Source organism: Rhinolophus hipposideros (genome assembly GCF_964194185.1).
Source record: "Rhinolophus hipposideros genome assembly, chromosome: 15".
Lineage (NCBI taxonomy): Eukaryota > Metazoa > Chordata > Mammalia > Chiroptera > Rhinolophidae > Rhinolophus > Rhinolophus hipposideros.
In genome coordinates, this window is record NC_138061.1 from 6,547,070 (window position 1) to 6,574,670 (window position 27,601).

The following is a 27,601-nucleotide window of genomic DNA, read 5'->3' on the forward strand; positions in this document are numbered from 1 at the left end:
TGAGAGGAGAGGCCGGCCCCTGACTCCTGATTTAGGGCCCTTCCTGTGCATTGTGACATCCATGTAGGCTGTGTTCTGCCATCTTGCTTTACTTTTCGTAAAAGTGTACTTGTCAACTATGTGCTTTCTTTATTTGGCTTTTAAAACCCAGGGTAGAATGAAAATGGATTTTTGCAACCATCAAGTTTCCAAAAGGGCATTTACAAAGTGATTACTGGCGAGACTGTTTTGTGTTGGGTGAAGAGAAACCTGTCAAGCACCTGCCTCAGAACTTGCCTTTACCTGGGACCGGCCAAGTAGATGCCCAGGTATGCAGAAGGGCCTCTCTTCTCTTGCTCCACACTCGGCTCCCAGGGGGATAACACCCTCAGCACCCACCTACCCTATAACCCAGAGCCTTCCTGGCACACCTGGGCCCCTGGCCCTGAGCTGCCACCCTAGTGTTGCTTGCTTGGGGGGGTCGCTAGGTTGTCCTCTCCCCACTCCAGCCCCTGGCCCATGGCCCATGAGGATAGACCTTGGTAACCACAGGGAACCACAGCCCCGTCCTTCCCTTCCTCCCCAGGCTGGTTCTAAGTAATTCATCTTGGAACAATGCTTTTGTTTTTTCTTCAGAGATGACAAATTGTGGGATTAAACTGATTGGTGATTTGGGAAGGGTACGAATGTTAAAAAGATGTTAAGAATACTCAAGCAGGTTTAAATGGTGCCATGAGCTTCAAAACCAAGCCAGGAATGTACTGGACACTTCACAAACATTTGTGCAGTTAATGAATAAAAATGTCAAACCCTTGAACCATGAGGCAGGAAAAAGGATCACACAATCGCTGAGTTTTAAATCTCTATTTTGCCTTGTTTTTGCTTTACGAAAAGTGCACATGCCAATGTTAATGTTTAATATCTAGGAACTTACAAGTTTCAGCCCAAGGCTAACTAGAAATATCAGAGACTCTGGAGAGATTTGGTGAAGTGACAGCAGATAAAGGATAGGCATGGCTTCCCCTCAAGGCACTACTTGGAAATCCCCAAGTGCTGAGTGAAATGCTATCAATGATGTTATTTCAAAAGACCTTTTTCCTTATTTAATTGTTTGTGCTACTTTGTTTCCTGCTTTATCTTCTCATTCCATTGCTTGTGACTTCTGGCTCCCGTCACCCTCATTAGTTCTTATTTTCTGAGTTCATTTCAGTCCTCCAGGGACTAAATTGCAAAGTGCATTTCCGGCTGTGACCTGAACTCCAGGGAGCCCAGGGCGGTTAGGAGAGGAGTGAAAGAGAAGCTGGAAAGCCAGAGAGGGGAGGGAGACTAGAAAGCCGGCTTTATACCTGCCCATCTTCCCGCCGCCCGCCTGCCTGCCAACGGGTCCTCTCCCTGCACCAGCTTCAATGCCACCCAACAGTGGGGCAGCAGCTGGGAGAATGTTACTGGCCTGGCCTCTGATGTGCTGGCCACAAGCCCTGGGTAACTGTGCACAGGGCCTTTCTACCCCCTGAGGCATTGGTAGGTTATGCTGCCTCAGTTTCCCTGCTCAGCACTCCAGATCTTGGCCTAGTCTTGAAACCTGTCTGGAGCTGCTGCCTGCTTGGCTGGAAGCCTGACTGGTGCCTTGGCCTCCTCAGGCTCTCCCCCACTCCCCTGGCCAGCCCAGCTCCGGCCTGTGCCTCCTCCAGCTGAGGCGAAGCAGCCTCCCTCAGAGCAGTTCTTTTCCAAAGTCCTGTTAAATGTCCCTCTGACCCCAGCAGGCTAGTCTAGGGTTCTGAGATCCCTGTGCATCTTAGACCCAGGCCTGTTTGTGTGTGTGTGTGTGTGTATGTGTGGTATGTGTATATGTGGTGTGTGTGTATGTGTGTGGTGTATGTGTATGTGTGTGTGTGTGTGTTTGCATGTGAAGCTGTCGAGCCCTCCTTTTCTCCATCTTCCTGCTCCTAGGGAAGAAGCGCCCCCCACCCCCCAACATGTGAGGAGAGAGCTGCCAATTCTCTCCAGTGTCCTGGAGGGAAGGCGCACATGGCCCGGGCTGGGTTTCATCACAGTGCCCTGGCAGCTATTGGGCAGGGGGAAGAGAATCTGGAGAACTCGAATCCTGGCCCTGCTATTCGCGTGTTGCGTGTGTGACTCTGTGCCAGGCTCCCAACCTCTGTGGGGCTCAGATGGCACGCCTGTAAACTGCAGAGCTGCTGACAACCTGCTTCTCAAGGCTGCTGCCAGAGGAGAGGTCCTGCATGCAGAGGGCTCGGCTCAAGGTCTGCATTCCCGGCCATGCTCCCACCGCCCCTCCTCCAGCCCTGGGAAGCAGGCCGTGCAATTGCAAACAGTGTCCCCTTTGGAGAGTGAGAATCACTGTTTATAAACAGAGAGTGGAGGCTGAGAAATGTTGGCTCTCAGAACGGAGGCAAGGCTTGGGGTAAGGTCTGTTGCTGGGTGATGGCTGTCCTCTTTACCCCTTGTGTCCTGGCACAAAGCCCTGGACCCCAGCGACAAGGGTCTCTTTCTTTAATGATAACAGGAAGAAATGCAATGCATGGAATTCCTTTAAGGAAACAGATACTAAAGGCCTGGGTGCTCCTGGAAACATCTCTAGAGGATTCGTGGTGGAAATCAAAGTTGCAGCAAGAATCAAAATTGGAAACCCCTTTATTACATTAAGTACCCTTCTTAGAGATGGGAGCAGCGGCTTCCCAGGAAGCTTTTAACATCCTGCCTTATGGCCTCAGCCATCTCAGGGCTACACAGGGAGAGCACGGGCCTCGTCAATTATACATGGACGTGCGGGTGGTGGAGTCAGCGCTTCCCTGAGTGGGGAGGATTGAGGGCTCAGCCTCTGACCAGGATCTGCTGGGAGAGGGAGAGGAATGTGGCTCATCTCCAGGCTGGCCCTCCTGGCTTTGCACCCCTTGGGCTGTGTGTCCCCTTGGGAGGGACTTGGGAATGAAAACAAATCATTTGGGTAATGAGGGTTGAAAGGGAAAATAATTGTCAGGAGATCTGTGCAAAATGGGGTGAGTTCATGTGGGAAAGTGGAACAGGAAGAGCTTGTTTCTCCAAGTTTGCTAGGCTTCCAGCTCACACGTGCCGGACCCTGGAGTTTGGATGTGTAGCAGGTTTTGCTGAAAAAGGCTTGGAGGCTCTAAACCACGCTCTCAATTTACAGATGAGGACGCACAGAAGGCCAGTGTGACCACCCAAAGTCACACATGGGGTGGGGGAGGGTAAGACGCGGTGGAACAGAGCGGGTGCAGAGAGGGCTGGCTTCAGGAAAGCCAGGCTGTCAGATGGGGCAGAACAGGGCTTTCCCTTCTAGGTTTGTGACATCACAAGCCTGGGGGGCGAAATGCCTGCTGCTCCCTCCCAGACACACTTTAAGGGCAGCTGAGACCCCAGGCCTTGCCTCCTGCTCCCACTGGGACTGTTTTGAGGGTTTGAGGAGGAAATGATGAAAGAGGAAGTGTGAGGAAGGAGATGGGGGGGGTGGGGATAGCAGGGAGAGGAGACAGGCCGGCCTGGGCACTGCGAGGCTTGCTTGGTTGTCTCCTTCCTGGAAAAGGAAACCAGGGCCCGGGGATGGCAGCAACTGACCACAATCACACGGTAGTTGGCGGTGGGGCCGGGATTCCGGGCCCTGTCCTGGGGTCCCACGCCTTTCCCTTCACCTGACACACATGGGCCCCGGCCCGCAGGCCCTGCCAGAGCCTCTGCATGAAGCCACAGCCAACCCTCAGTGCTGCTGGCTGCCTCCTCTGTTCTAGGACCCCGGCTTCTGCAGCCGCACTGGGCTCACAGGCTGGGGGAGGCTGGCTGTCCGGTTGCAGGGTCTGGGAGGCTACGTGCTGGGCTTTTGGAAGGTCAGGAGCTGGGCTTGCCACTGTCCTGGGAAGGGAAATTGGTGGCAGAGGAAAGTGCATAGAGGTTTGCTTCTGCACAAAGGAGTTGGCCCTTCTTGAAGACATATCGTCACTTGGTCCTAGTGACCATCTGAACAAGTCACCCTCTTGCCTAAAACATCCTGAAGCCTTTCATTTGCCATTGTCTTAGGACCCAAGACTGAGTCCTCAGCATGGCCTGGGGGCCTCTCTCAGGGCTGCGTGACTGGAGCCTCTGTGTGGCCACCACCTCCTTTCTGTGCCTCGGCTGACCCCTCCCCTCCTTTCTGGCTCAGCCCTCTGCACCTTGCAGCAGGTGTGGTGGGGTGGAAACAGAGCCCATCAAGGAGCACTCAGCTCAGAGAAGGAGCCTGAGGGTCCATAGTCAGCCTGTCCGCCATCATGGTGCTGAGACAGGCTCTACAGGGGTTTCCTTGCAGCCCCTGGTGAAGCCAGAGTCCAGCTAGACACTCTGGCATCAGGGAGTGTGGGGACAAAGCCCCAAAAAGCAGTTTCCAGGCTCTCGGCCTCACATAGAAAGCTGCTGGCTCGGGTAGTAAATGGCCATTAACTGTGATCAGATGGCCATCAGCTGTGGCTAGTTGGCCGTCAGCTGTAACCCGTAAGCCATTGGCCACTAATATAACTGCTGTGGCTACGCTAGCAGAAAAAAGAATAGGGGCTAGCAAGAGCGGATTGCAGAGAGGAGGATGCCGCCCAGTGAGAATATAGCGATATCTGCCAGCGAGAATATATTGCTTTGACTCCCCTATCTATGGCTCCGTGGGTGTTCCTTTTTGGCCTCACCATGTCCTGCGTTCTTATGTGGGGAGCAGGAGCTGAGACCCCGCCTGCCGCCCCACACGACAAATGGTGCAGCGAGCAGGGTCCCCTGTGTGACAGGGAGCCATCAATGTCCTTAACCATATCTGGCCAATGCCACAGCCCCAGCTAAATCCCCAGACACAGGAGCCCTGAGCAGGGGGGTGTGTGTGTGTGTGTGTGTGTCAGGGGAGGGATGGAGAGTGAGGAGGGCAGGAATGGTGGCAGGCCAAGCAGGGAAGAGGACAAAAAGCGGGCCTGGCTGGGCTGATGTCTGGTCAGTGTCAAGAGGAGGAGAAGCTGGGAGCTGGTGTCTGGGAGCCTTCCGAGGGTCACCCAGGGGCTGGGGGCATTGGGGTAGATGATCATTCCAGGGCTGGAGCAGCTCAAGTGTGGGTGTGTGTGTGCCCGCAGGGAAGTGCCCTCTGTGGTCTGCTGAACAGACTACAGATTGGATAAATCACTCAAAGGCTTAACACTTATTTCTGTAGGCCACTCCACTGCTGGATGGGCCCCTGGGGGCAGCTCAGGGTAGGGTGAGGCAAGCTCAGCCTGACTCACTGGCTCATTACAGAGGCTGGTCACTTACTTAAGAGAAAGCCCTGATGGCCTGATCTGTCCAAGGAGAATTGAGTTCTCTGAAGCCAGGGTACCTCGGGCTTGTCTGTCAGGCCCCCAGGGGAGGCTGGTGAGTGGGTTACAGGCCAGGAAGCCCCAGCTCTAGGACTTGCTCTGAGGGGAATGCCTGGTGGCCATGGGGGAGGGGCACCACGGATGGCAAGGCGGGAAGATCCACCTGGTCACGCCCTGAGCACCCATGCAGGCCACTGTCTCATTTCTTTGTCCCAACCCTTTGATTTAGAAACCAGAGAGCTGGGCCTCACAGGTTACTTCAGGTGTCTGTGGTCTTCAGCTGAGATGGGGCAGGGCCAGGACCTGACCCTGGGTCCAGGTACCTGAAAGTCTTGGCTTTCCTGGGTGAACCAACTTCCCCTGTCGTGGCTTTCTTGATGTCCAGAGCGCCCCAGGTCTAGAAAGGTCCTCAGTGCTCATCCAGTGTAACCCATTCAGTTGTGAATGAGAAGACTGAAGCTCAAGGCCACACAGCTAACAAGAGTCCGACCTGGGGCGCTGGGTGAAGGGGGACTGCCTTCCCCGGACCCTCAGATACTCCTTGTGTTGGAAGCACAGCCTGGGAGTTGATCCAACGTTGCCAACTCCAGCACCTCACATCTCAGGATGCTCTGAGGAAAACCCTGGGCCGAGGGCGCGTGGAGGGCACTTCCCATAGGTCTATGTGGATACAGCGGGTGCTTGTTGGCAGCCCAGAGGACAGATGGGGACCCCAACAAAGAAGTTGAGGTGCTTCTGAGAAACCTCAGCTCTGTGGTTTTCAAACATTAAAGAAAATGCTGCCCTAGGTCCTTCACTGCCATTGGGCAGGAATGGCAGCAGGAATTGTATCTGTCCCCTTAGCCACTCTGGGTCTCCCTCTAATTTGTGGGTCGTCTGTTTTAACACTCTCTCCCTACTGTCGCAGCGTGTGTGCCACCCGGCAGAAGAGCAGGGGAGAATGTGCTCAGCCTCCAGGGTGGGTGGCTGTGGCTCTCTAGTACTGGGGTGCAAGGTCCAACGGCTTGAGGGCCAGGTGACCAGATATGCCATGGGAAGGCTCGAATCCTTTCGAATGTGAGCAAGATGAAGATTTCTAGAAATGGGAGTCCCAGAAAGCAGCTGCCTCGGTGCTTTGTGTTTGGGTCAAGAATGAAGGTAAGGGGGGGTCCTCTGGCTAGAGGGGCTCACTTTGGCTTTACCCCCAGAACCACCAAACTATAGCAGTGGGGAGTGGAGGGGGCCCATCCGAGCTCTGCCATGTGCCAGTTGTTATTGACTGAATGCTTGTGTCCCCCCAAATTCATATGTTGGAGCCTTAGTCCACAGTGTGGTGGCATTTGGAGATGGAACCTTTGGGAGGGACTTAGGGTTAGATGAGGTCATGGGGGTGGGCCTCCATGATGGGATTTGTGCCCTTATAATAGAAGAGACACCTGAGAGATGGGTCTCTCTCCGCCATGTGAGTACCTGGCGAGCCATCTGCAAGTCAGGACGAGAGTTCTCACCAGAAACAAACTGTCAGCAGTCTGACCTTGGGCTTCCCCTGGAAGAACTGTGAGAACATAAGTGTCTCTTGTTTAAGCCCCCTGGATACTCCCTGGGGTATGTTGTCGCAGCAGCACGAGCTGACTGAGACCCTAGCTGTATGGCCTTTGACAACCTCTGAGCCTCTCTGAATCTTAGACAACATATTTTAGAGACAAAAACATCATGTGCATTTATGTTGGGTCTGCTCACAATAGAACACCGCCCCCTCTTTCTTTTGGGGAATTTCTCTCCAGTTCTGTGACTCTGGGGATTCAGCTGAAAAGAATTCCGTTCTAATGAGAATTGATAACATCTGAAGACACTTGGCACTGTGTAGGTCGTGGAGAAGGCACTTGATGAACACAGCAAATGCTAGCAGAGTTGTCTTTTTCTCTCCATGCTGCCTCCCTGTCCACAAGGGGTCTGCAGCCAAGAGGCACAGCATGAGCCCATGCCCAGTGAGACCAGGGGCCAGGGTGCCCAGCGAGCGTTGGGTGGGTGAAAGGGTGGTGGAGGGGAAGAGATTGGAAGTCCAATCTGGATTTGCATCCAATTCACCTTCCAAGCCTACCTCTGGGCCTCTGGTTTCTTATGCTTTACCAGAAGGTGAGCAAGGAGGTCTTTTAGGCTCCTTCTGGAGGTTCTAACCCCAACAGCTGGCATCTACCTCCATCCCAGGGTGCTCTCCTGGCTGTGCGTGTGCGTGATGGGGGAGGCACCCTCAGGGACCTCGGCAGGAGGGCTGGGGCAGGGGAACCCCTGACTAGCTCTCTCTGGGGAAGTAGCTTCTGTGAGAGTGCTCAGTGCAGAGGCCTAGGGAAGATCAGGGCTCTGTAGCAAAGAGGTCATACAGCCGAACTCACAATGGGAATCGATTTGGAGTCTGGCAAGCACAGCATATTAAGAGGTAATTTTTCTCTTGTTATAAATCCATTAGGAAATTTAAAAACTAGGCTGTGACTTTAAAATATGAAATGGAATTTTCTTCTGAGCCCCCAGGTAAATTTTTTTCCTTGGTAAATGCCAAAATCTAATGAACCTAAATCCCCTCATTGAGGATAATGGTGCTGCAGGCGACGACTGCTCCTTAACCATTCACCAACTTGCAGCTAGGATCACACTTGCAGGAACGTTAACTTAAAATCCTGCCTGGAACTGACAGCTGTGCTCGTGAGTGTTAAGAAACACCTACTATGTGCCAGGACCCACTGGGCGCTGAGCCGGGGTGGGGGCAGGGGAAGGAGAGTCAGTATGCTCTGACTCCATAGCTCACAGCTGGTTTGGGAGACAGACAGGAGAGAAACAGAACAGACATAGTTTGACAAAGACGTGTGTCAACCAGGACAAGTTAGGGTTCAACTAGGACTAGAGTACAGCCAGGGAAAGTTAGTGTACAGCAAGGACATGTTAGTGTACAACCAAGACTAGTTAGTGTACAATCCGGGAAGTGAGTGTGCAACCAGGATTAGTTAGTGTATAACAAGGACAAGTTAACCGCCAACTAGAGAAGTTAGTGTGCAACCAGGACTGGTTAGCCTCCTACTAGGGAAGTTAGTGTACAGTCAAGGGACTTACTGTATAACCCGGAAATTAGTGTACAATCAGGTCTAATTAGTGTACCAAACCAAAGTTTGGGTCTTACCTCTGCCCCTGACTACCTGTGTGACCTGGTACAGTGACTTCTCGGTGTCTCATTTTCTGTAAAATCTGTAAAATGAGGGAGTTTTCTAGGCACCAGTGAATCTTAACCAGGGTTCGTTCCAGAATCACGTAGGATGAGTATTGCCAGTGTGCACGCTAAGGCCACATCCTGCGTCTATTGAATCAGGACACCTAGGGTGGAGTCCGGAGATCTAGATGTCAAACACGTGTGACTTCAGTTGCAGGACAAAGTTGGGAACCAGTGTGTGGGCTCGTGCTCGCTCCTGCAGCAAACAACCCCCAGATTTCACGGTTTGTTCTGGGTCGTGCCCGAGAACACAACCCCAGCAGCAGCCGACCGGAGCCGCTGACTTGGTCACCCTGACTCCTTCTGTCTTGTGACTCATCATCTTCAATGTCATCTTCATGTGCAGCTACAGTCTCTCTGGGGCCATCTCCATTCCAGCGAACTAGGAGAACCCACGGTGTGGGGACCTGTCACAGCGGCCACGGGGCCACACCTACGCAGGGCCGCCTGGGAAATGCAGTCCAAAGCAGACGAGGAACGGGGCTTGGCAAAGGCGACTGTCCCTGCCAGTGCCCTGGGTGCAGGAGTATTTGCTGCAATGCTGCTCAGCAGCAAGCTTCCTGAGGGTTTGTCTTTTCTGCTGCCACGGCGCTAGTTTCATTCTGCTTCTAGTGTCATCTATGTCCGTACTCGTCCCATGTGTTCTCTCCCTGAAGCAAGGGCCACACCTTATTCCTCATTCTTCCTGTTCCCCCCAAACACCCAGCCTGCTATTTGGCGCAGATTACGCACTCACACTTTAACTGGGTGGATAATATATATATATATATATATATATATATATATATATATATATATATATATATATATATATATATATATATATATATATAACATGTTAGCCTGGGGAGGAGGGCAGGAGCGCCCCGGTGTCTGCAGAACTGGGTTCCATTCTGGCTTTATCTTTTACTGAACTGTGGGGCCTCTCGAAGCCTCGGTTTCAATAAAATTGGGCAAAAGCAGAGCTGGCCTCGTAAAGCTGTTGGGAGGATTGATGAGGTAATGGTTATGAGGCGCTGAGCACAACATCTGGGTGTACAATGGTACCTCCTTTCATCTTTGTGTGGGTTCATGCCGTCTTGAGAATCTCAGCAGAATTCACGTCCACACGCAGCAGGACCTGGACAGACCAGCTCCATCTGGTATTGGCAAATGGCCTAGATTCTGGCCCCATGGAAAATACCATCCAGAATGTTTGATCCTTTCTCCAGGGGATCCAGCTGACTCTTGAAGTCCTGACAGGATGAGGGACAATACAACTGTCACTGTAACTCCTTATGTTTATACAGTACTTTGTGGCACTCATGGGTTTTCATATCTGTTGTTCCAGTTCAGAGTTCAGCCAACTTTTTCTGTCACGTGTCAGATAGTAAATATTGTAGGTTTGCAGGCCCTATAGTTTCTGTCACACCTATCAACTCGGCCAGGTGGGTGTGAAGATAGCCACAGATGATATGTGAATGAATGGATATGGCTGTGTTCCAATAAAACTTTATTTACAAAGACAAGTGGCAGGCTGGATCTGGCCTTCTCATAGCTCCAGCAAAGGTTCAAGTTTAGTGATTTTGGTATCATGTGACTCTTCTTGCTATAGTTGATTGTTCCAGGGGTGACAGTAACCTAAGACCAGCTAGTCCTTCGATTGGTCAAACTATTTCCCTGGAGAATTGGAACGATAATGTAAGCCCATGGGGGTCAGTCTGCCTTGCTCAACCTTCGTCCTCAGGGTGAGGACAGTGCCTGACAGTGCCAGGCAAACGGTGGGCAGCTTATAGATATCTATGAAATGAAGAACCGGACCAAGTAGCCTGCGGCTAGTCCATGAGTGGTGCACATTGAAATGCAAGGTCACGCGGATTTGTGGCAGATCAGAAAAGAAAGAACTAGAGAGAGAGAGAGACCATGTGGTCCAGGGGAAAAAGAGAGAGATGGAGACAGAGAGACTTTGAGTGGTAATGACTTCCCAGCTCCACCTGAATTCTTTGGGCTGTTTCTGAGCTCTCTGGGTGGGCTCGTCCCCCTAACCCAGGCAGTGGTGTGGCAGGCATTAGGAGTCAGGCCTCGCGAGCTCTTTCCGAGCTCTGACTACCCTACAAATCAACAGTTCCCCGCCCTTCTATCTTTTTTCCATCAGAAACCATATCAAAAACCCAGGCTCATCCATTATAAAAGTGGACACTGGCTTTCCTGAGAGAGCATTCTTAGGTCCTGGGCATTCTATGTCGTCTACAGATTTCCTAACACCTTTCACCACACGGGGACTCCATCTTCCCATCCTTGGGGGTTGCCCCTGCTGCCTGGAGAACTCCCAGGGAGTCAGAAAGCACCCCAGGCTGCAATGGCCTTGGTTCTGTCTGCATCTGTGAATGGAGCTCATGCCACAAGACACACACACACACACACACACACACATACCCCATTTCCTGTTTTCCTTTACTGTCAAGCCTGCCAGCTCCCGGGTCTCCTCCTCTTCATGCCACCAGCATCTAAAATGTAAGGCTTCTGAACAATTCTGCAATATTCAGGCAGTGTTCTCAGTTCCCCCTCATTTCCTCCTATTGTTTGAAGGGAATGTGTTTGATGCCGTGAGGTTTGTAACTGAGGAAATGGCTGTAAGACAGTCTGTTTTTCAGGTTTATCAGTGAAGGGAAGGCAGTTTTCAGTTCCAATTCCTGGGGAAGAAACAAGGAGTGGGGGTGCGGGGAGCAATTCCTGTGTTTTCTCCTTCTGGCATTTTTAAAGCATTGAACATACATTTGCTGAATGTCCATTGTGCTTAGCCCCTTGCCAGGCACTGAGAAATGCTCGGGAGACAACAAAAGAAAACGAGACCTGGATCCAGGTCCGGGGAAGCTGACCATGGGCAGGTAGTGATGGGCCGGGGAGGGGAGGGGAAACAACCGACACTTATCAAACTCTTGCTGTGTGCTTAGCACTGTCCCAAGAGGTGGGTTCCATCTTATAGATGAAGAAGTTGAAGGTCAGATAGGACATGACACAGCTAGTAAGTGAGGAAGCCAAGATTTGCACCCAGGTCTGCCATGGCTGGGTCCCCAGGTGTGGGGACAGAGCCAGGAGTGCTGTTTCCAGGCTCTCGGCCTCACATAGAAAGGTGCTGGCTCAGGTAGTAAATGGCCATCAACTGTGATGGGATGGCCATCAGCTGTGGCTAGTTGGCCGACAGCTGTAACCAGTGAGCCATTGGCCACTAATATAACGGCTGTGGCTACGCTAGCAGAGAATGGGGGCCGGCAAGAAGATGGGGGCTGAGCTGGCAAGGGCGGAGTGTGGCAGAGTGTGGATTGAGGATCGTGTGGCTCCTGCTTCCTGTGTTTCCAACCCAGCCGCCAGCGAGACTACAGTGGTATGACTCCCCTATCTATGGCTCCGTGGGTGTTCCTTTTTGGCCTCACCATGTCCTGCATTCTTATGTGGGGAGCGGGAGCTGAGACCCTGCATGACGCCCTGCATGACACCAGGCCAGGCTGACTTTGGGAATAAACAAAAGTAGCAAAGGAAACATTTGTCACCCATTGGACATGAGCTGGGTGTGAGCCAGCTGCTGACCCCAAGGGCTCACTGAAGGATCCTGGGAGTGAAGGCAAGGCTCTTGGGGAGTGGCCAGTTCCCTGTTCCAGAAGGAGCCTGGAGTCTGAGCTGGCTGAGAATGCCCATTCTAACCAAATGTCTCCCAGGGAGAGCCGCAAGTCTCCGCAAGGCTCTGCAGAACCAGCTCTGCACTGGGGACGGTCCTTCCTAGCCTGAAGGGGACCTTGGCCCAGCACACTCTGCTCTCCCTTCTCTCCCCCTCCACTGCCCCATCCTAGCCTCACCCGCCCACACCCTCAGGCAAAGTTGGTGAGGTGCAGTATGATGCTGGGTCTCTCGGTGTCTGGAATGAGCTTATATGTGAATCTGTGTCTGGGGGGGGTGGGGAAATTGCTGATTTTACAATGTGATGGAGGAGCGTTATCTTTCTCAAATTTGTGGGCTCAGTCTTAATAATATGCCCCAATGGGAAAGGGAGATTTCTTTATGCCATCCTTCAGAATGTCAACATGCACTGGTTGGGAAATTAGAAAGACAGGAGACAGAATCCCAGCTTGGGTCACAGCTCAGTGACCAGGAGGATTTCCCGTGGGCACTGTACCCTGTCCCACCAACCCTGCATCAGAGCCTTCATGGCCCGGGCAGCTTTGGGAGCTGGAGTCCCGCTCAGGCTCTGGGACAAACTCACTGCGGGAGTCAGACAAGCCGCTCTTTCCTGCTGACCTCAGTTTCTCATGAATTAAGAGAGGCTGTTGGGTCAGGTAGTGGCTGCCCATTAAAATCACTGGGGAGCCGTAAAAGCACGATGAAGACCCAGCTCCAGGCCCCGAGATTCTGGCTCAGTTTGAGGAGGGACCTGCTTCTTAGTGCTTTTAAAAATCTTCCCTAGCAGATTCTAGTGCCCAGCCAGGGTGGAGAACCCCAGAACTAGACAACTGCTAGGATTGTCTTCTAGATCTCACGTGGGGGTGCGGGGGCTTTGCCTTTGGAAGGAGAAACCAACCTACTTAAAAATCAGAATTGTTTTGACCTCTGACTGTCCTCTCTTGATTTTTGTCAATCAACTCTAGAGAATTTGTCGGTAACTTTATTGAGATATCGGCTAATGCTTTCGTATAATGACAGAGCATCTGAGATGGAGGTTAGGGCAGCAAGAGTTGTGCTGTCCTACATGGGAGCCCCTAGCCACACGTACGATTTCAATGGATACAAATTAAATAAAACACAGCGCTCAATTCCTTAGTGTTCAATACCTCCACGTAACTAGTGACAGCTGAATCGGAAGCCAGCATCACACGTGTCCGTCATCACAGAAGATTCTACTGGACACTGGTGGTCTACAGATGAGATTATAGTCCAACCGTGTCATTTTATGGATGGGGGAAACTGAGGCCCACAGAGGATAAGTGACTTCCTCACGGCCGCAGAACTGAGTATGGCTCGGAGCCTGGGAGCCTAACATTCCGTGCTGGAATCCTCACGTGAGCCTCAAGGTTTCCTGACCCACATGTTTCCTTTCTTCCTACCCACCTCCCCACTAAAGTGTAATGCTCAGGGTCTGGTCACCTATGTCAGTGCTTAGCACGTACCAGGGGCTTAGATATTTGTTGACTGAATCGACAAAGACCTAGAAGATGAATGGAATCGTACAGGAAGCAAACAGAGAAGGGCCTGCAGGAGAAATCCTGACAAACGCAGGTGGCGGAGAAGCAGGCTGAGAGGAGTGGCCAGAGCTGTGGGAGGAAACCAGGGCAGGGAGGGCGAAAGAGTCTAAGAGGGGGGTGACTCCTGGTGCCTAGTGCTGCCAAGAGGCCCCAGTAGAGACCATGGCACAAGGGGACATTGGAGGGCAGTCAGTGGCATAGAGGCCCAGGGCTGGTGAGGCCAAGGCTATTGGCTGCTTTGGGGCAGACAGGGTTTGCTCAGACCCTGGGTCAGTGCCTGGCCGAGTCCTATCCTTCAGGAGCTTCCATGTCAGAGCGCGTCCCAAGGACTTCCGTGTCCTCGTCCTCAGTGGTTCACTGAGAAACACCCAACGGTGCTGTTGATCCAAGCACATGCCTCGCCTGCAGCTGCTCTCTCTGCTGAGCCTGGGGGCTTAGACAGGTGAGGGCACAGTCTCCTCTGAGCCTGGGCCTCTGCCGTCAGGGCCTGGGCTGATGTTTGGGGGCTGCTTCTGACGTAGCCTGGCTGCTGGAGAAAAGTGGATTTTCCTCTGTGGTCCCCTAGCTCTCAGCCCTGAAGCATCTTTACAAAAGGGTGTTGATTTTATCAAGTGTGGATCTGAGCCAAGTGTGTTGTCTGAAGAGACCCTGAGCTGGGCTTCCCCACTCCCTAGCATTCTCCTCTGGAACCCCAAGTCCTCGTCTTTGGGCTGAAGGAAAATTTCATATAGAAGATATTTTTAGGATAACACTGAGTGGTTTTCAAAAAGTATTATTTCATTTTCTTTTTTCAAATTCTCAGTGTAACATAGGACTATTAGTGGTTTTTCTTTCTTTTTTTTTTCTTTTCTTTTCTTTTTTTTTTTTAATTCAGGGGGCTGAACCAGGGGCAATTAGAGCAATCACTTAAAATATCCCACGCCAGTGTTTGGAAAGTGGTGCTGCTAACAGCAATTGAATTATCAGCTAGCAGGGCTCCCATTCGAAGGAGGAAGAAGGGTGCAGCTTTGCTGAGCGGTGTTCCAGTCTGTGAGTTCAGATAGGAGAAACGGCAGTGGAGGTACTGTCACCCCTGCAACATGGTTGAGATGTTATAGAATACGTTGGCATTCCCTATGTCCCTAGGGTGGGTGGGGAGGAAGGCATAATTGCTGTCTGAGAAGCTAGTCTTCTGCATCCTTAGGAAAACTGCCCAAAATGCTGGGTGCACCCACTGAGGGTCAGATGGCCACCCCGTCTCCTCTCTCTGCGGATGGCCCGGTATCTGCTTCAGGGAGAAAAATAAAACAACCTAAGAGACTATCCACAGGTTCTCCTATCACCTGCCTGTCCGCCTCCACAGTCTTTTGTCCTTGTACTGTGGACGGACCACGTCTGTGTCCAGCTAAGGCCAACCCTTTGGCACCAGATCCCATCTTCTGTCCCCTGCTGTAAAGACACGGTTCAAGCAATTTCCTTCTCTTTCTCCTGTATCCAGGTCTCCTTTCTCTACGGGTTCCCTCCCATCAACATTCAGACTCTGGTGCTTTCTCCTTATGAACCAAACTCCTCCCATGACCCCACTTCCAATCCGTCTGCCACCCGCTTCGGCCCCTTCCCGTCACAGCCAAACTCTTGGAGAACATTGTCCTGTAGTCGTCAATTTCTCTCAGCCCAGCCTTTTCATTCTTCCCTTCCTGATTTGCTTTTTTCTTTGTACATCTAGTGTGCTACACATCTTACCTGTTTCTCTCTTTGTCGCTTCCCTTCCTCCCTGGAGTAATCTCCCTGAGGGCAGAGATTTTGTCTGCCTTATTCACAGCTGTCACCTTAGTATCCAGGACCGTGCTGCTACAGAGCAGGGCTAAATGAATATTTTTTAAACAAATGGATTGATGAATTCATAGATGGCAAAATGCTTCCATATGCATCGGTGAGTTATTTCACCAGATTTCACCCCTCCTCGCCCCCGAGGTTGTTCTTTGTCAGTCTCATTTTGTAGGAGAGAAGATAGAAACATAAGCGGTTGATAACTTCCTTAAGGTCACTAGGTCAGGATGGTGGTGAGTGCAGCTCATGTCTCTGATTCCTAGCTCAGCAATCTATACTTTCCCCCACAGCTGCTTCCAGCAAAGGGCCCCACTTCTGTGTCCCTAGGCCCTGATGGGGACTTCCTATTCAACCAGCTTTGCAGATATACCCAGAACCTTTGAGACGGAAGCCAGGACTAAAGTGGCAGCAACCCCACCTCTCAATGCCTTAGTGTACCCCTTCCCCCAGGCCTGACCTTTCATTGCCTTCCAAACCACCCCGGTTCAGCAAAATATCGATTGCGTGACACGTTGGTTAAGACATTACATTTGGGGGTGCAATTATTTCAAAAGCAATTAGGTATTCGATATTTCTTATTCTGCCTGCCAGTAGGAATTAATAGAAAACCTTTCAATCAGCAACTGCAAAACAATTTCTGGCCCCAAAGATAATCAATATTACCCGCAGAGCTTCTTCCATCTGCAGGAGGCTATTCATTTCTGGTACTTTCAAAACCAGAGGGGAACATTCTATTTCCACCTTCATCAGAAGCCCCTGACTGCATTCTTCACATACAGTCTTTACAATGACATAGAAATCTCGATGACTTTTTTTGACTGTCCATCTATCTTCATGTCATGGGCCAGGATACTAGGGGTAGTCCTAGAACACCCTGCTCAGGGGGATGGTGAGTGATATTTGTGTTATTAGGAACACAGGTCACTGATTTGTCCTGAGCCTTCCGACCAGATGTTCTGAGGCCTTTGATGGGAACATGAGACCCTTCGCTGTGCCCCTAGGTGGTTTTTCTTGGAAGCCCCCCAGAGGCCATGGACCTGACTTCTCCCTGGAGTGCCTCTGGAGCAGCTGTGAAGGCCCAGTCCTGCAGGTGGCTTCTGCCTCAGTTTCCTTGCTGTCACAAGGACTGATGTCCTGCTGGCTTGGCAAGGTCCAGCTATTGCAAGCCCCTCCCCAGGGTGGAGGCTGGGTGTGAGTGGGGGGATAGGAGCACATGTGCAACAAAGGTTTATTGTTGGATCCTGCCCTTTTTACAGTCCCCCTGCCCCATTTTTCTGTTTTCACACATGTTTGCTCTTAAGTGTGGGAATTAGGAGGGGGACTCTAAAATAATGGCAAACAATAGAATGGGAAGATTTTTCATATGCTAATAGGGACAGCTGATCTCAGACCTCCATTTATATACAACAGGGTAAGGGAGACTATGTAGGGCAATCAGGTCATAGAGGACAATGCAGAGAATATTCTAGAACACAGGCATCTTTTGCCCTGGCTTCTTGGATATGAAAGCAATATAATTTGTGCACTTCCAGGCTTTACCATCGGCAAGGGTGTGACAGCCCCATAGCTTGGGTTCATCTGTGGAGCCGGCCACACAGGCTGCTGTCCTGGAGATGCTGTGGGAGTTTTGAAAGCTGATGGAAAAGTGACCACACAAGCAACTCTCCTGAAGGGAGAGGAACCTATGAGTCTTAAAGGTTTGAAGTTAGAGGTCAATGGTGAGTTTAGGTGAACATGAGGGTGCTGGAGAAATCGTGGAAACCTCGTGTGCCATCAGAACACTCCCATTTTTGTTTTATGATAAGATGGACTCAGGAGGGGTGAAGCTTAGCCTGCTCGACACAGAAAGCGTTTGTGGAACAACCTATTTAAGTAGAACCCAATGGTGTAGTATTTATTCTATGGAAGAGAACAAAATTTGAGGAGGCTATAAATCACAGTGAGGAAACGTTCATTTCTAATTACAGGCCCATGTGCCTGCAGCTCCAGCCCGCTCTTCCCCTCGTGTTCCTCCCTCCCTCTACCCCTCCTTAATTCTCTGTTTTCAATTCTTCCAAAGAGCCAAGCTGCCCCCTCCACCTGTCATGGATCTAACCCTTACAAAATAGAGCCCCGCAGGCCTGTGTTACAGTTGGGGGAACTGAGGAGCAGAGAGTGAAGTGACAGCGTCATGGTCACCAAGTTAGGAAATGGCAGAGCCGCGACACTAACCCAAGGCTGTATGACTCCACGTGACTTCCATGGCCAAGGCTCCTGAGAGATTTGGGGTTAACTCCCCATGAATGTCCCGTGAGTGCCTGCGCATCCGCTGGTCCATTTACCAAACATTTAATGACCATTCACGATACATTAGGCGGCTGCCTCAGGCTGTGTGGCTCATCTGAGCAGCCCACACGAGACCAAATGCCCTAATTTTGTGATCTGTTTTATTCTCTGCTGTCCCCACACTGGCACTTCCTGAGCTTCTGGTCCCAGATGTCCCCCTTTGTTTATTGGAAAAGGGAATAAGGAGGCGATGGCTGTCGTTACAGGTTGTGTTTTCAATTAAACACGTTCTCTGGTGACTGTGTGTTAACAAGTCCGGCAAAGCACTGTCCCCATGGTTGGAGAGCTCATGGGCACTGTCCCTCTGGTGGGTGTGACAATGCCAGTGGGAGGCCTGTTGTGTTGGGTTCTGATGTCCTTCTAGGCTGGAGCACAGACTCAGTGGCTGAATGGACAGACTACTCCATGCACGGCTTCCACGCCTGCAAAGGTTCTTTGCAGGAGTAGGGGCTGGCACGGACTACTGGGCCTCCAGCTCCTACAGATTCCAGTCCTTCCTGCTCCTGATTCCCATAATCCCTTCTAAAGAGCCTGTCTCATTTATGGCAGCCTCTTGCATTTTGACCAGGCAGTGACTACCCATCTGTTTGTCCACCCACACGTCCATCCATTAGCACATTTTCCATGCACTTCCATTGCCCCAGGATAAGGTCAGACTCCTGGTGCATCAGTGTGGGATGATTTTACTCTAAATAACAGAAGGTCTGAACTCAAACTGCTTTAACCCATAAGGACGTTTGTCATCTCACGACCCAGGAGTCCAGAGCAGGGTCTGCTCTTGATGGGATGTCAAGGCTCTGACCTCGTTTCTCCCCGATGCCCTTGGCTCTGCCCAATCCTGCTTGTTGGCTTCATTTTCAGGCTAGAGGCGAGATGGCAGCAGCCTCTCTGGGCACCAGGGCCAGACACAGTTCTGAGGAAGAAGAGGGGGCCCTCTTTTTCCTGGTCTTTTTCTATGGCCTTTGGTTGTGGATTTTCTCACCCCTAGAAGAAGCCATGAGCCAACCGTGAACAGTCAATTCAGATCCAAGGGGCTTTCTCAGTGGGTTGCAAATCAGGGCAGCGTGGTGGCAAAAGACAAACAACTACCTTCAGCTGATTCCTGGAGGCTGAGCGACCAGTCAGCTGAACGCCGTCCCTGCTCAGTGGACAGCACTGTCTCTCTTTTCCCCAGAACCTGGCATCACAGGGTCAGCCATGAAAGGACAAAATCTAAACTGTCAGCTCCCCTGGCAGCTCTCTTCCCTGCATCTATGCCCTGTCCCAGAACTGGCCTCCCTGAGTCTTTCACTTCTCTCACTTGTTACCTTGTGTTTGCTTTTCTTTTCGCCTTAGGAATGAGGACAATCAGCATAATGGCTCCCTTGTAATGAATGTGATACCAGAGACGAGGCTGCCAGAGCTGCCCGCAAGCTCCGCTCTCAACCCTGGCTCCCAGTGCGGCCTCAGGCCCCAGCCCAGCAGGCCTCCTCTGCTCCCAGGGCAGAGTCAGTGTGGGGCAGGGGAGATCACGTGGGCTCTGATGCCGGAGGACCTGGGCTCAAGCCACACAGCTCGGCCTCTTAGAAGCTGCCTGAGCAGCGGTAATTGCCTAGCATCTCTGGGCATCCATACTCTCCTCATGGAAATGGGGATAATAACCCCACATCTCAGAATCTAGTGGGATAAGACACCTAAAACTACTTTGTACACTGGGGAGGGCTATGCAAATTTGGGGTGCGGGACAAGGGGCTATTCTAGGACTGGAGGGACTAAAGCCTTTGAATCTCAGTGCCAAGGTGGAAGCAAGTGATGAGGGCTGTGTCCATCTTATCCTTCTTTCCTTCTACAGTTTTTTGTTTTTCTAAAGGTTCATCACAGAAGTCTTCTGAAAATTGAGTTGAGAAGAAATGTCTGGAGTCAACTGCCCTGGAAGGAGACTGCAAGATGAAGATTTTTCTGCGTATAACTTGCCACTTGCCTCCAGCACAAGTGGTTAGCCCTCTCCCCCTGAGACTACCACATAAAAGGAAGGTGAGAAAGCAACCATCATTTATGTATTCATTCAACAAACTTTGTACAGCACTTCCAGTGTGCTAGAACCGGTGCTAAGTTCTGGGACTGGGACAGGAGGGTTTCAGTGGTGGTGAGGCACGTCGTCTGTGGGTTTGGACAGACAGACTGCCCCTCGGCACCTGGCTGACTAAGTAAGCCACATAACCTCTCTGAACCTTAGTTTCCTGGTTTACAAAATAGGAACAATAAATAGTACACACCTCAGAGGGTGATTACCAGGATTAGATGAGTTATAGTATGCGCATAAAGCATTTAGACATAGTCACGAAGAGATAGATAAGAGTGATGCTGTTGCTGCTGCTGCTGCTGCTACTGGTGATGATGGTGGTGATGGTGACGATGGTGGTGACGATGGTGGTGAATATGGTGGTGATGGTGATGGTGGTAATGGTGGTGATGGTGACGATGGTGGTGATGGTGACGATGGTGGTGATGGTGGTGGTGACGGTGGTGGTGATGGTGATGGTGATGGTGGTGATGGTGGTGGTAATGGTGGTGGTGATGGTGGTGGTGATGGTGATGGTGGTGATGGTGGTGGTGATGGTGGTGGTGATGGTGGTGGTGATGGTGATGATGGTGACGATGGTGACGATGGTGGTGATGGTGATGGTGGTGGTGATGGTGGTGGTGATGGTGGTGGTGATGGTGGTGATGGTGGTGACGATGGTGGTGATGGTGGTGATGGTCATGATTGTGATGGTGATGATGAAGATGACAAATTTCCTGCCTTGGAGAAATCACAGCTCACTATAGAAGCACAGGTTGGGGACCTGAGTTTCCTGGGGGGCCTGGGTAGGAGGCTTCTTGAGGCAGTGACCCTTGAATTGTGTGAAATAGGGAAGGGAATTCACCAGGTTATCAGTTTGGATGGACTAGGCCTCTGCTACAGTAACTACAGCCCTGAAATCTCAGGGGGTTGACACATACTATTTGTTTCTTGTTCTTGCTCAGGCCAGATATGTTGAGAGACTTGACATCCAGGAGTCACTCTTTGCAGTGACTCAGTGATGGAGGCTTTGGCCTGGGGGGTCCACCATCTCACCAGACAGCAAATGGAGAGCTTTCGCCTACTTTTCTGTCCTCCAACCTGTAATGACACATGTCATCCTACTGCCAGTCCATTGGCCAGAATTTTCACGTGGCACCATCTAACTGCAAGGAGGGCTGGGAAATGTAGGGAAGCACACGGATACCCAGTGAGCAATAACTGTGTCTGTCAGGCAGAGGGGCAGTGCTCCAGAGCTCTGGCTACAGCGGATTGGAGTGCATGGCTGGAGGCAAGGAGACACATTGGAGGCTGTTGCAGGGATCTGGATAAGGGGAGTGGAGGCCTGAGTTGGGGCCATGGCAATGGGCAAGAGAGGAGGAGACAGGTTCTCGAGCTGTCAGTAAGCGAAATGAAGAGACTAGCTGGAAGTCAGGGTAATTCCCAACCTCCTACTTGGGTGACTGGTCTTCCCTGAGATGGGATCAGGATGCTGGGGCAGCTTTGGGGAAGATGGGGAGCTCAGTGTTGCGTCTGCCTAGGAAGCAGCAGAATACATACAACATTTCAGGGCTTGGGACAGAGATTTGGGCTTAAGAGTCATCAACCCACAGAACACAGTTGTTCTGCCCACCTCCCCAGATTGCACACCAAACACTGCCTGTCGGGCTTAGCTTCCCTCTTCCAGAAAACCCCTGCTATGCATGGCCTGGTGAAGACAGTGAAACCAGCCAGTCCTGAAAGGACAACGGAGAGGCTGACAGATTTAAAAGCACCATGTATTTCCTCCGCAACTGAACCAGAGTTCTGAACCTGGTGACCAATTCCCAGACTGAACACATCCAATCCTGGTTGGGCCCAGAGAGAATGGGGGACAAAAGTCAAGGTAATAGCAAGTGGAAGTACACTTTTAACACAGAGGAGGGCCCTGTGCCCATCACATCAGTATAATGCTTTCCAACTGTTGAGGTAATTGAAATGTGATTAACCCCCTGGTTTTTGGTCTTTGGGATTTGTAATCCAATATACTGTAAAGGTCTCCCCTCTGAAACTGGCTGTCTCACCTGGTCCTCCCAGAGTCACATGAGCATCATGAAAAGCCTCGTGTATTACTGTAGCTGTAGCTTTCCATTCCCTGAAGTCCTCTGTGCTTTCTTTTTCTAGGTTGCCCTTTGTCATTTCAAGGCTCTTTTCAAGTCAACATAGACACATGGTTCAGCCTCCAGGGAGGAATCCTGAGCACAGAGGTTAGTCAAAGATAATCAGAGGTGGGCTCTTTGCAAATCAATCAATACCTGCATTTGATGACAGCCATTTCACAGATGGGTAAACAGAGGTACAGAGCGGTTAAGTCATTAGCTTCATCCAGCAGAATCATGTCAGGGTGAAAATAGGAACCGGAAGTCGGGCTCTGACTGGCTAAACCATGGCTGCCCTGTCCTCTGCAGAGAGAAGCCGTGCTAGAAAAACAGAGGAGGGAGCTCCACTTGAATAATTCCACAGGCTTGGGAAATACAGCCACACTTGTCCGAGCCTCTCTGTCCCGTAAAAGCCCGAGCGCCTTTTATTAAACAGAGGACTATTCAACAATAAATATTTCTCACACACAGCCAGAGGAGTTACCACAGCTGGCTCTTGCCCAGCCTGGCTGAGTCAGCAGGAAATTAGCCAAGGTGCAGAAAACCTTGTGTTCTGTGGCTTCAGCGTGTTGATGTTTTTTAAACACTGGGCTGGAAAGCAACAAGGACTGAAAAATACCTGCGAATGCCACTACCCCCATGGATCCCCGATCCTGGGAAAAATGGGTCAGGATCCTAGGGTGCCGGGAACCTCCTGTGGGAGAAAGGAAGGGTGGATGAACATTACAGGGGGTTGGGGAAGGTGTCCAAGGCAAAGCTCTCTCAGCTGCAGTTCCCTTATCTAAAAAATGGGTTGAATAATGTCCACTCCTGGGTCTGCTGTGCAGTTGAGATTTGCTAAGTACGAGGGTTTAATAGGGAGAGTATTAGCCTTGGATTAAATCCTCTAGTTCCAGTGAGGACTTGGCAGCTCTGAGTCCTTGGGCAAGACCCTTCCTCTTTCTGAGCCTACTGCTTCATTTATAGAATAGTGCATTAATATCTGCCACACGGATTTTTAAGAGATAAGGTATAGACCCCAAAGTCTGGACAACCGCAAAGGTGTTTATAAAGTCTAAGGCCCTACAGATAACTGAGGTATGATGGATTTGGTGCTGTGACTGTAGTGTTTTGCCTGAGGCAGGTCCTGGCTGACACCCTGAAGCTGTATGGGGGACCTGGTTTATCTGTGTTAGGCTTTTAGCCAAGACATGGGGATAGCGCCTTCACTGGGGCTTACCAGAGAAGGACCGGTTCTGTGGGTCCCTCCATATAATTAATATTCCAAATAAGAATTCTGCAGTTGTTTCTATGCATATTTGATTCTTTGACTCTTCAAATATCAGCTCAGCTATGGGGCTGCCTTGAAAGAGGAAATAATTGTTTTTACAACGACCCCACGGGGAGGAAGCCGTAGACTCTGATCACAGCCTAAGTAATGACTTCCTTTGGTGACAGTACGCGTGATGCTGATGTGGGCGTTGGTGCTTCCTCAAGGGGGAGAGAAGTTCCACTCCGTTCCTTTTGGGGCAAATATACAAGGAATTGACTTCTGAGTCCTGAGCCCCTGTGAGGCAGGAGGGAAACCCTATGCAAAGGCTGGTTTTTAGGTGAGCCCCTGAAAGGGAGCTGGGTGCCCAGAGAGGCCCCTGAAAGGAAGCTCGGGGCCCAGAGAGGCCCAGAGGCCCAACCTGGAGTGGGGGAGATCAACAGTGTGTGGAGGGGGGAGGGGAGAGTGACTCAAAAGGCTTTGCCTCCAATGCAACCCTGGTGGACACCTTTGAGAGGCCCGAAAGGACCAAGTCTCAAGATGAGGCCCTGCCTCATCTTGGTGCACAGATAGTGGGTCCTCCGGGGTCTGGAAAGAGGGACACCAGGTATGTGCTGCAGCGCCCAAAGGCCTCTGGGTCCAGTGAGATGTCCTTCTGACTTCCTGACTTCTCAGGGCCCACACTCCTCCCTCCCAGAATTCTCCCTGCTCTGGAGCCAACCGGAGGCCAGAAATATCCCATCTACCATAATGCAGCCTGGCCTGGGCCATGCAATACAAGGAGTAAACGAGAAATGACAAATAGTCCTAAGGACGGTAATGTCGCCTAAAATGGCTCAGCCCTTGTGGGCATGTGCTGCTGGTGTAAATCAGGACCGAGAGGACTCTTGCTTCCCAGGCCCCTGGAGGAGACCCCTGACAGAGTGCTCCAGCCCTTTTGGTGCTGACTGGCTGAGATGAAACTCTCAGGTGACATCTGGTCCATTTCTGGGTGGAAGCGGGGTTTACTCTGAACAGAGCACTGATTCAAGGGGCAGTGGATCCCATCCGCCTCCTGCTCTGCTCTTTGCAAAGCTGTGTGCCTTTGGCCAACTGCACAAGCCTCAGTTTTCTCAACTGTAAAATGGGGCAGTACCCTCTTCGCCCTACCCAGGCGCTCACAGAATCAGCTTAGCTGGAGTCCGGAAGCCGCTGGCACAGAGGCACAGAAGTGGCAGCCTGTAGGCATCTCTCCTGCATCTCTCCTGCAATCTGACTCCCACTGTATGGTACATTTTTTTTTCTGATTTAGTTGCCAATCAAAGATTTTTTAAAAAAAATATTGGGCTATTTCACAATTAAACTCAGATTTCTGTCTCCCGTGCCCCATCTAGCAAGATTTAATACCTACCCAGCTGTCTCCTTGGACAGGCGTGTGTATTCCATGGTGCTTCAGACCCCACCACTCCCCGCTGGCCACCTCTGGTCCCCTTCACCAGCGTCTCAGCCTGAGGCCTCAGAAGAGTGCCTGGCATAAGGTCACTGTGTAGCAAGGAGGGCAGAAGAGCACCCTGTGCTCCTAGGGAGGGACTGACCCTTCTCCCTCCTCTCCTCTCTCCTGTGGCCTGAGCACAACTGGAGAGTTGGGCTGTCTCCTTGCTCTACCCACGTGCTGAAAGGTGCCAGGAGGCCCAACCATGGACTAGAATGGCCCGCAGCTCAATTCTAGAGTGATGGACCAGCCTCCTGTGGGTTTCCCCAACGTGATCCATGGGTTTAGGCCCCAGAGTCGTGCCTTGGCTGAGTACCCCCATATCAACCTCCCCAAATGCTCAAGATGCCTGAGCCTTAGGAGATGACAAAGCCACCTGCAGTCTCCTCTTACACCCGGGGAGGGGAGGTGGAAGGACAGGAGGAGAAGGGCTCTTGCGGACATTCACAGAACTGTGAAGCAGGTCTGGGTAGGACCCAGCAAGCAGCAAAGCAGGACAGGGAAGGAGCACAAATCAGCAACAGCCGCCTGGAACCTCTGCATGTGGGTGTGTCATTCCCATTATGCTCCCCAGCGTCCCTTTGTAACATTTGACTGCATTCAACGCTCAACCAGGAAAATGAAATTTATTTAGGAGGCTTAGGTATTTCACATCTAGGGCATGCAATGCTGCTCTAAATTTCCCCAAGTCAACAGCTCTTTTTTGCTGTTGAGTGGGTGGTAGATTTTATGACAGAAGCAAGTAAAAACGCTACAGGCTGTAAACTTCATCTTATCAGCAAAATGTCTAGGCTGCAGCTGAAAACTTCTGGCTAATAGGTGCTGCCCTTCAATGAGGGGTTGCGACAGAGGCTTAGGCTGCGGGAACAATGACATTATGTCTCTTTCATCACCCATAGGTTCTTTGTATTGCTAATTACCGGCCATTGTTCCCTCCTGTCCTCAGACACTGCAGAATAAAGAGCCTCACCATTCCGATGATGCTGTCATCACTAAAATCACTTGGGGATCATCACTAAAATCACTTGGGGTCCTTCCTTGCTCGTCTGATTTCCTTCAGAGGTTTCCGCCCATGCTTTTAGGATTCTCAGTCTTCATTGGTGCGGAGGACATTTGATTCTAGGAAATAGTAGAAATCTTATCAAGTTAAGTCTGGTGGACGAGTTGCTGGTCAAGCCAGGAGATTCCAACCTGGTCATTAACGGGCCATGTACTCGGCTGTGCCGGGCTCTAGCTGGGGCTGGGAAAGCAGAGACTGCACGACCCTGATCCTGCCCTCCAAGGGCTGACGGTCCCTCAGACTATTCAGGAGGAAACTGCGAAATAGAATTCTACAAACTGCCAGCCGTGGCAGCATCTTTGGAGTTAAGAACTGTCCCTGGGGAAATCCTGTTAGAGTAGACAGCTCTCCTGTGAACACACACGTTTGGATGTTTGTTTAAAACTGGCCCCATTCCTTTCTTCACCAAAGTTTCGATGTAGTGCTGGAGTCTGTAGCTTTAAGGAACCACTGTTAGTATCCTAAATCCAGTACAGGTTTTGGACCAGGGGTAGGAAATTTTCACAAGAACCTAAATTTCACATCGATTTGTGATGGATTAGCATACCAAAATCGGCTTAAAGTGCACTTAATGGATGCCTTCCTGCAGAAGGAATCTGTCTAACCAGAGCATTTCTAAATTTATGAAATTGAAATGCATTTCAGGTTGCCGAGAAGTCTAAATTTGTCAAAGTCACAGGGCTGGAGACAGGTGGGTGGCAGAGATCTGAAGTCAGATCCACCGAAACGAATTTGAGAGCTTGTGCACTGATCCTGCAGAACCCCCTCACACCCAGGTGCAGCCCTTCCCCGCAAAGGGAACTCTGATGCAGTGGCACCCCACGCCTCATGCTGTCCCCTTGGAAACAACCTCAAGTGTGGATAAGGTGAAGGTGAACTGAAACCTCATGCCAGCCTCGGCAAAAGTGTTAACTGAAAATTAACAGGTTAGGTGATAACTAAGGCCTTTGGCATCTCAAGGGATTTTTCCTGCAGGGGCACTGCATTCTCATAGGAGGCAGTTGGAAGACCCCAAATGCTCCAGCCTCAATGCTCTCATGGTGGAATGACCAATGGCAAGGTTGCAGCTGTTGAGCTGGAGCCTCTAATGAGTAGTGCTCAAGGCCAGGCCTTGTCTCCTTTCCTCCTAAGTTGTCTATTGTTCTCACTTTCAAATTATTGGAACAGTTCCCAGAACTGTGACTCCCAGCCCTTAACCCCCTTAAGATGGACTTCCTGCAGCAATTCCTCCTGAATTCACAGCTCTATAAAATGCCATCACTGCAGCTTTCAAGATCCTGTTACCTCCAGTTGGAGAAACTGAGGGCCAGAAAGGGGCTTGAGGTCTCCCAGAGCATTGGTGGTGGGAATGGAGCCTGGTCTTCTGAGCCCCAGTATTTCCCGAGCACCTAGCACATATAGAGAGTGACACCAGCTGTGTCCATCCGTTTTCTCTCTTCTCACCGCACTTTCCTAGCAGATGTGCCTGCCATGAACTTGAATCCATTGGCACTAGTGCACACTAATGGTATACGCGTGGTCTTGGTTCTTTTCCCGTGTTGTTTGTTTCCTGAGCCTCCATTTCCTCATCTGAAAAATGGGGATAAACAATATTGGCTCAGAAGGCTGTTGTGAGGGTCAAATGATGCAGCACAGGGAAGTGTTTAGCAGAGTGCTTGTCACGTGGCGACTCTGTAGTCCTCAGCCTTAGCAGGGGATGGAGACGATCATCTAGTGGCTCCAACTTTCACCCCAGTGTGTGG

The 27,601-nt window shown here is 51.0% G+C and overlaps 1 protein-coding gene across 1 annotated transcript in view; it reads left to right on the forward strand.

The window, feature by feature from the left end:
* Positions 1-27,601, forward strand: part of CHST15 (carbohydrate sulfotransferase 15) — a 278,611-nt gene that overhangs the window by 179,027 nt on the left and 71,983 nt on the right. The window contains exons 3-5 of the mRNA XM_081074503.1: positions 19,236-19,483; positions 19,750-19,913; positions 22,105-22,187. The gene's annotated coding sequence lies outside the window, so the exon portion shown is untranslated. The remainder of the gene's footprint in view (positions 1-19,235; positions 19,484-19,749; positions 19,914-22,104; positions 22,188-27,601) is intronic.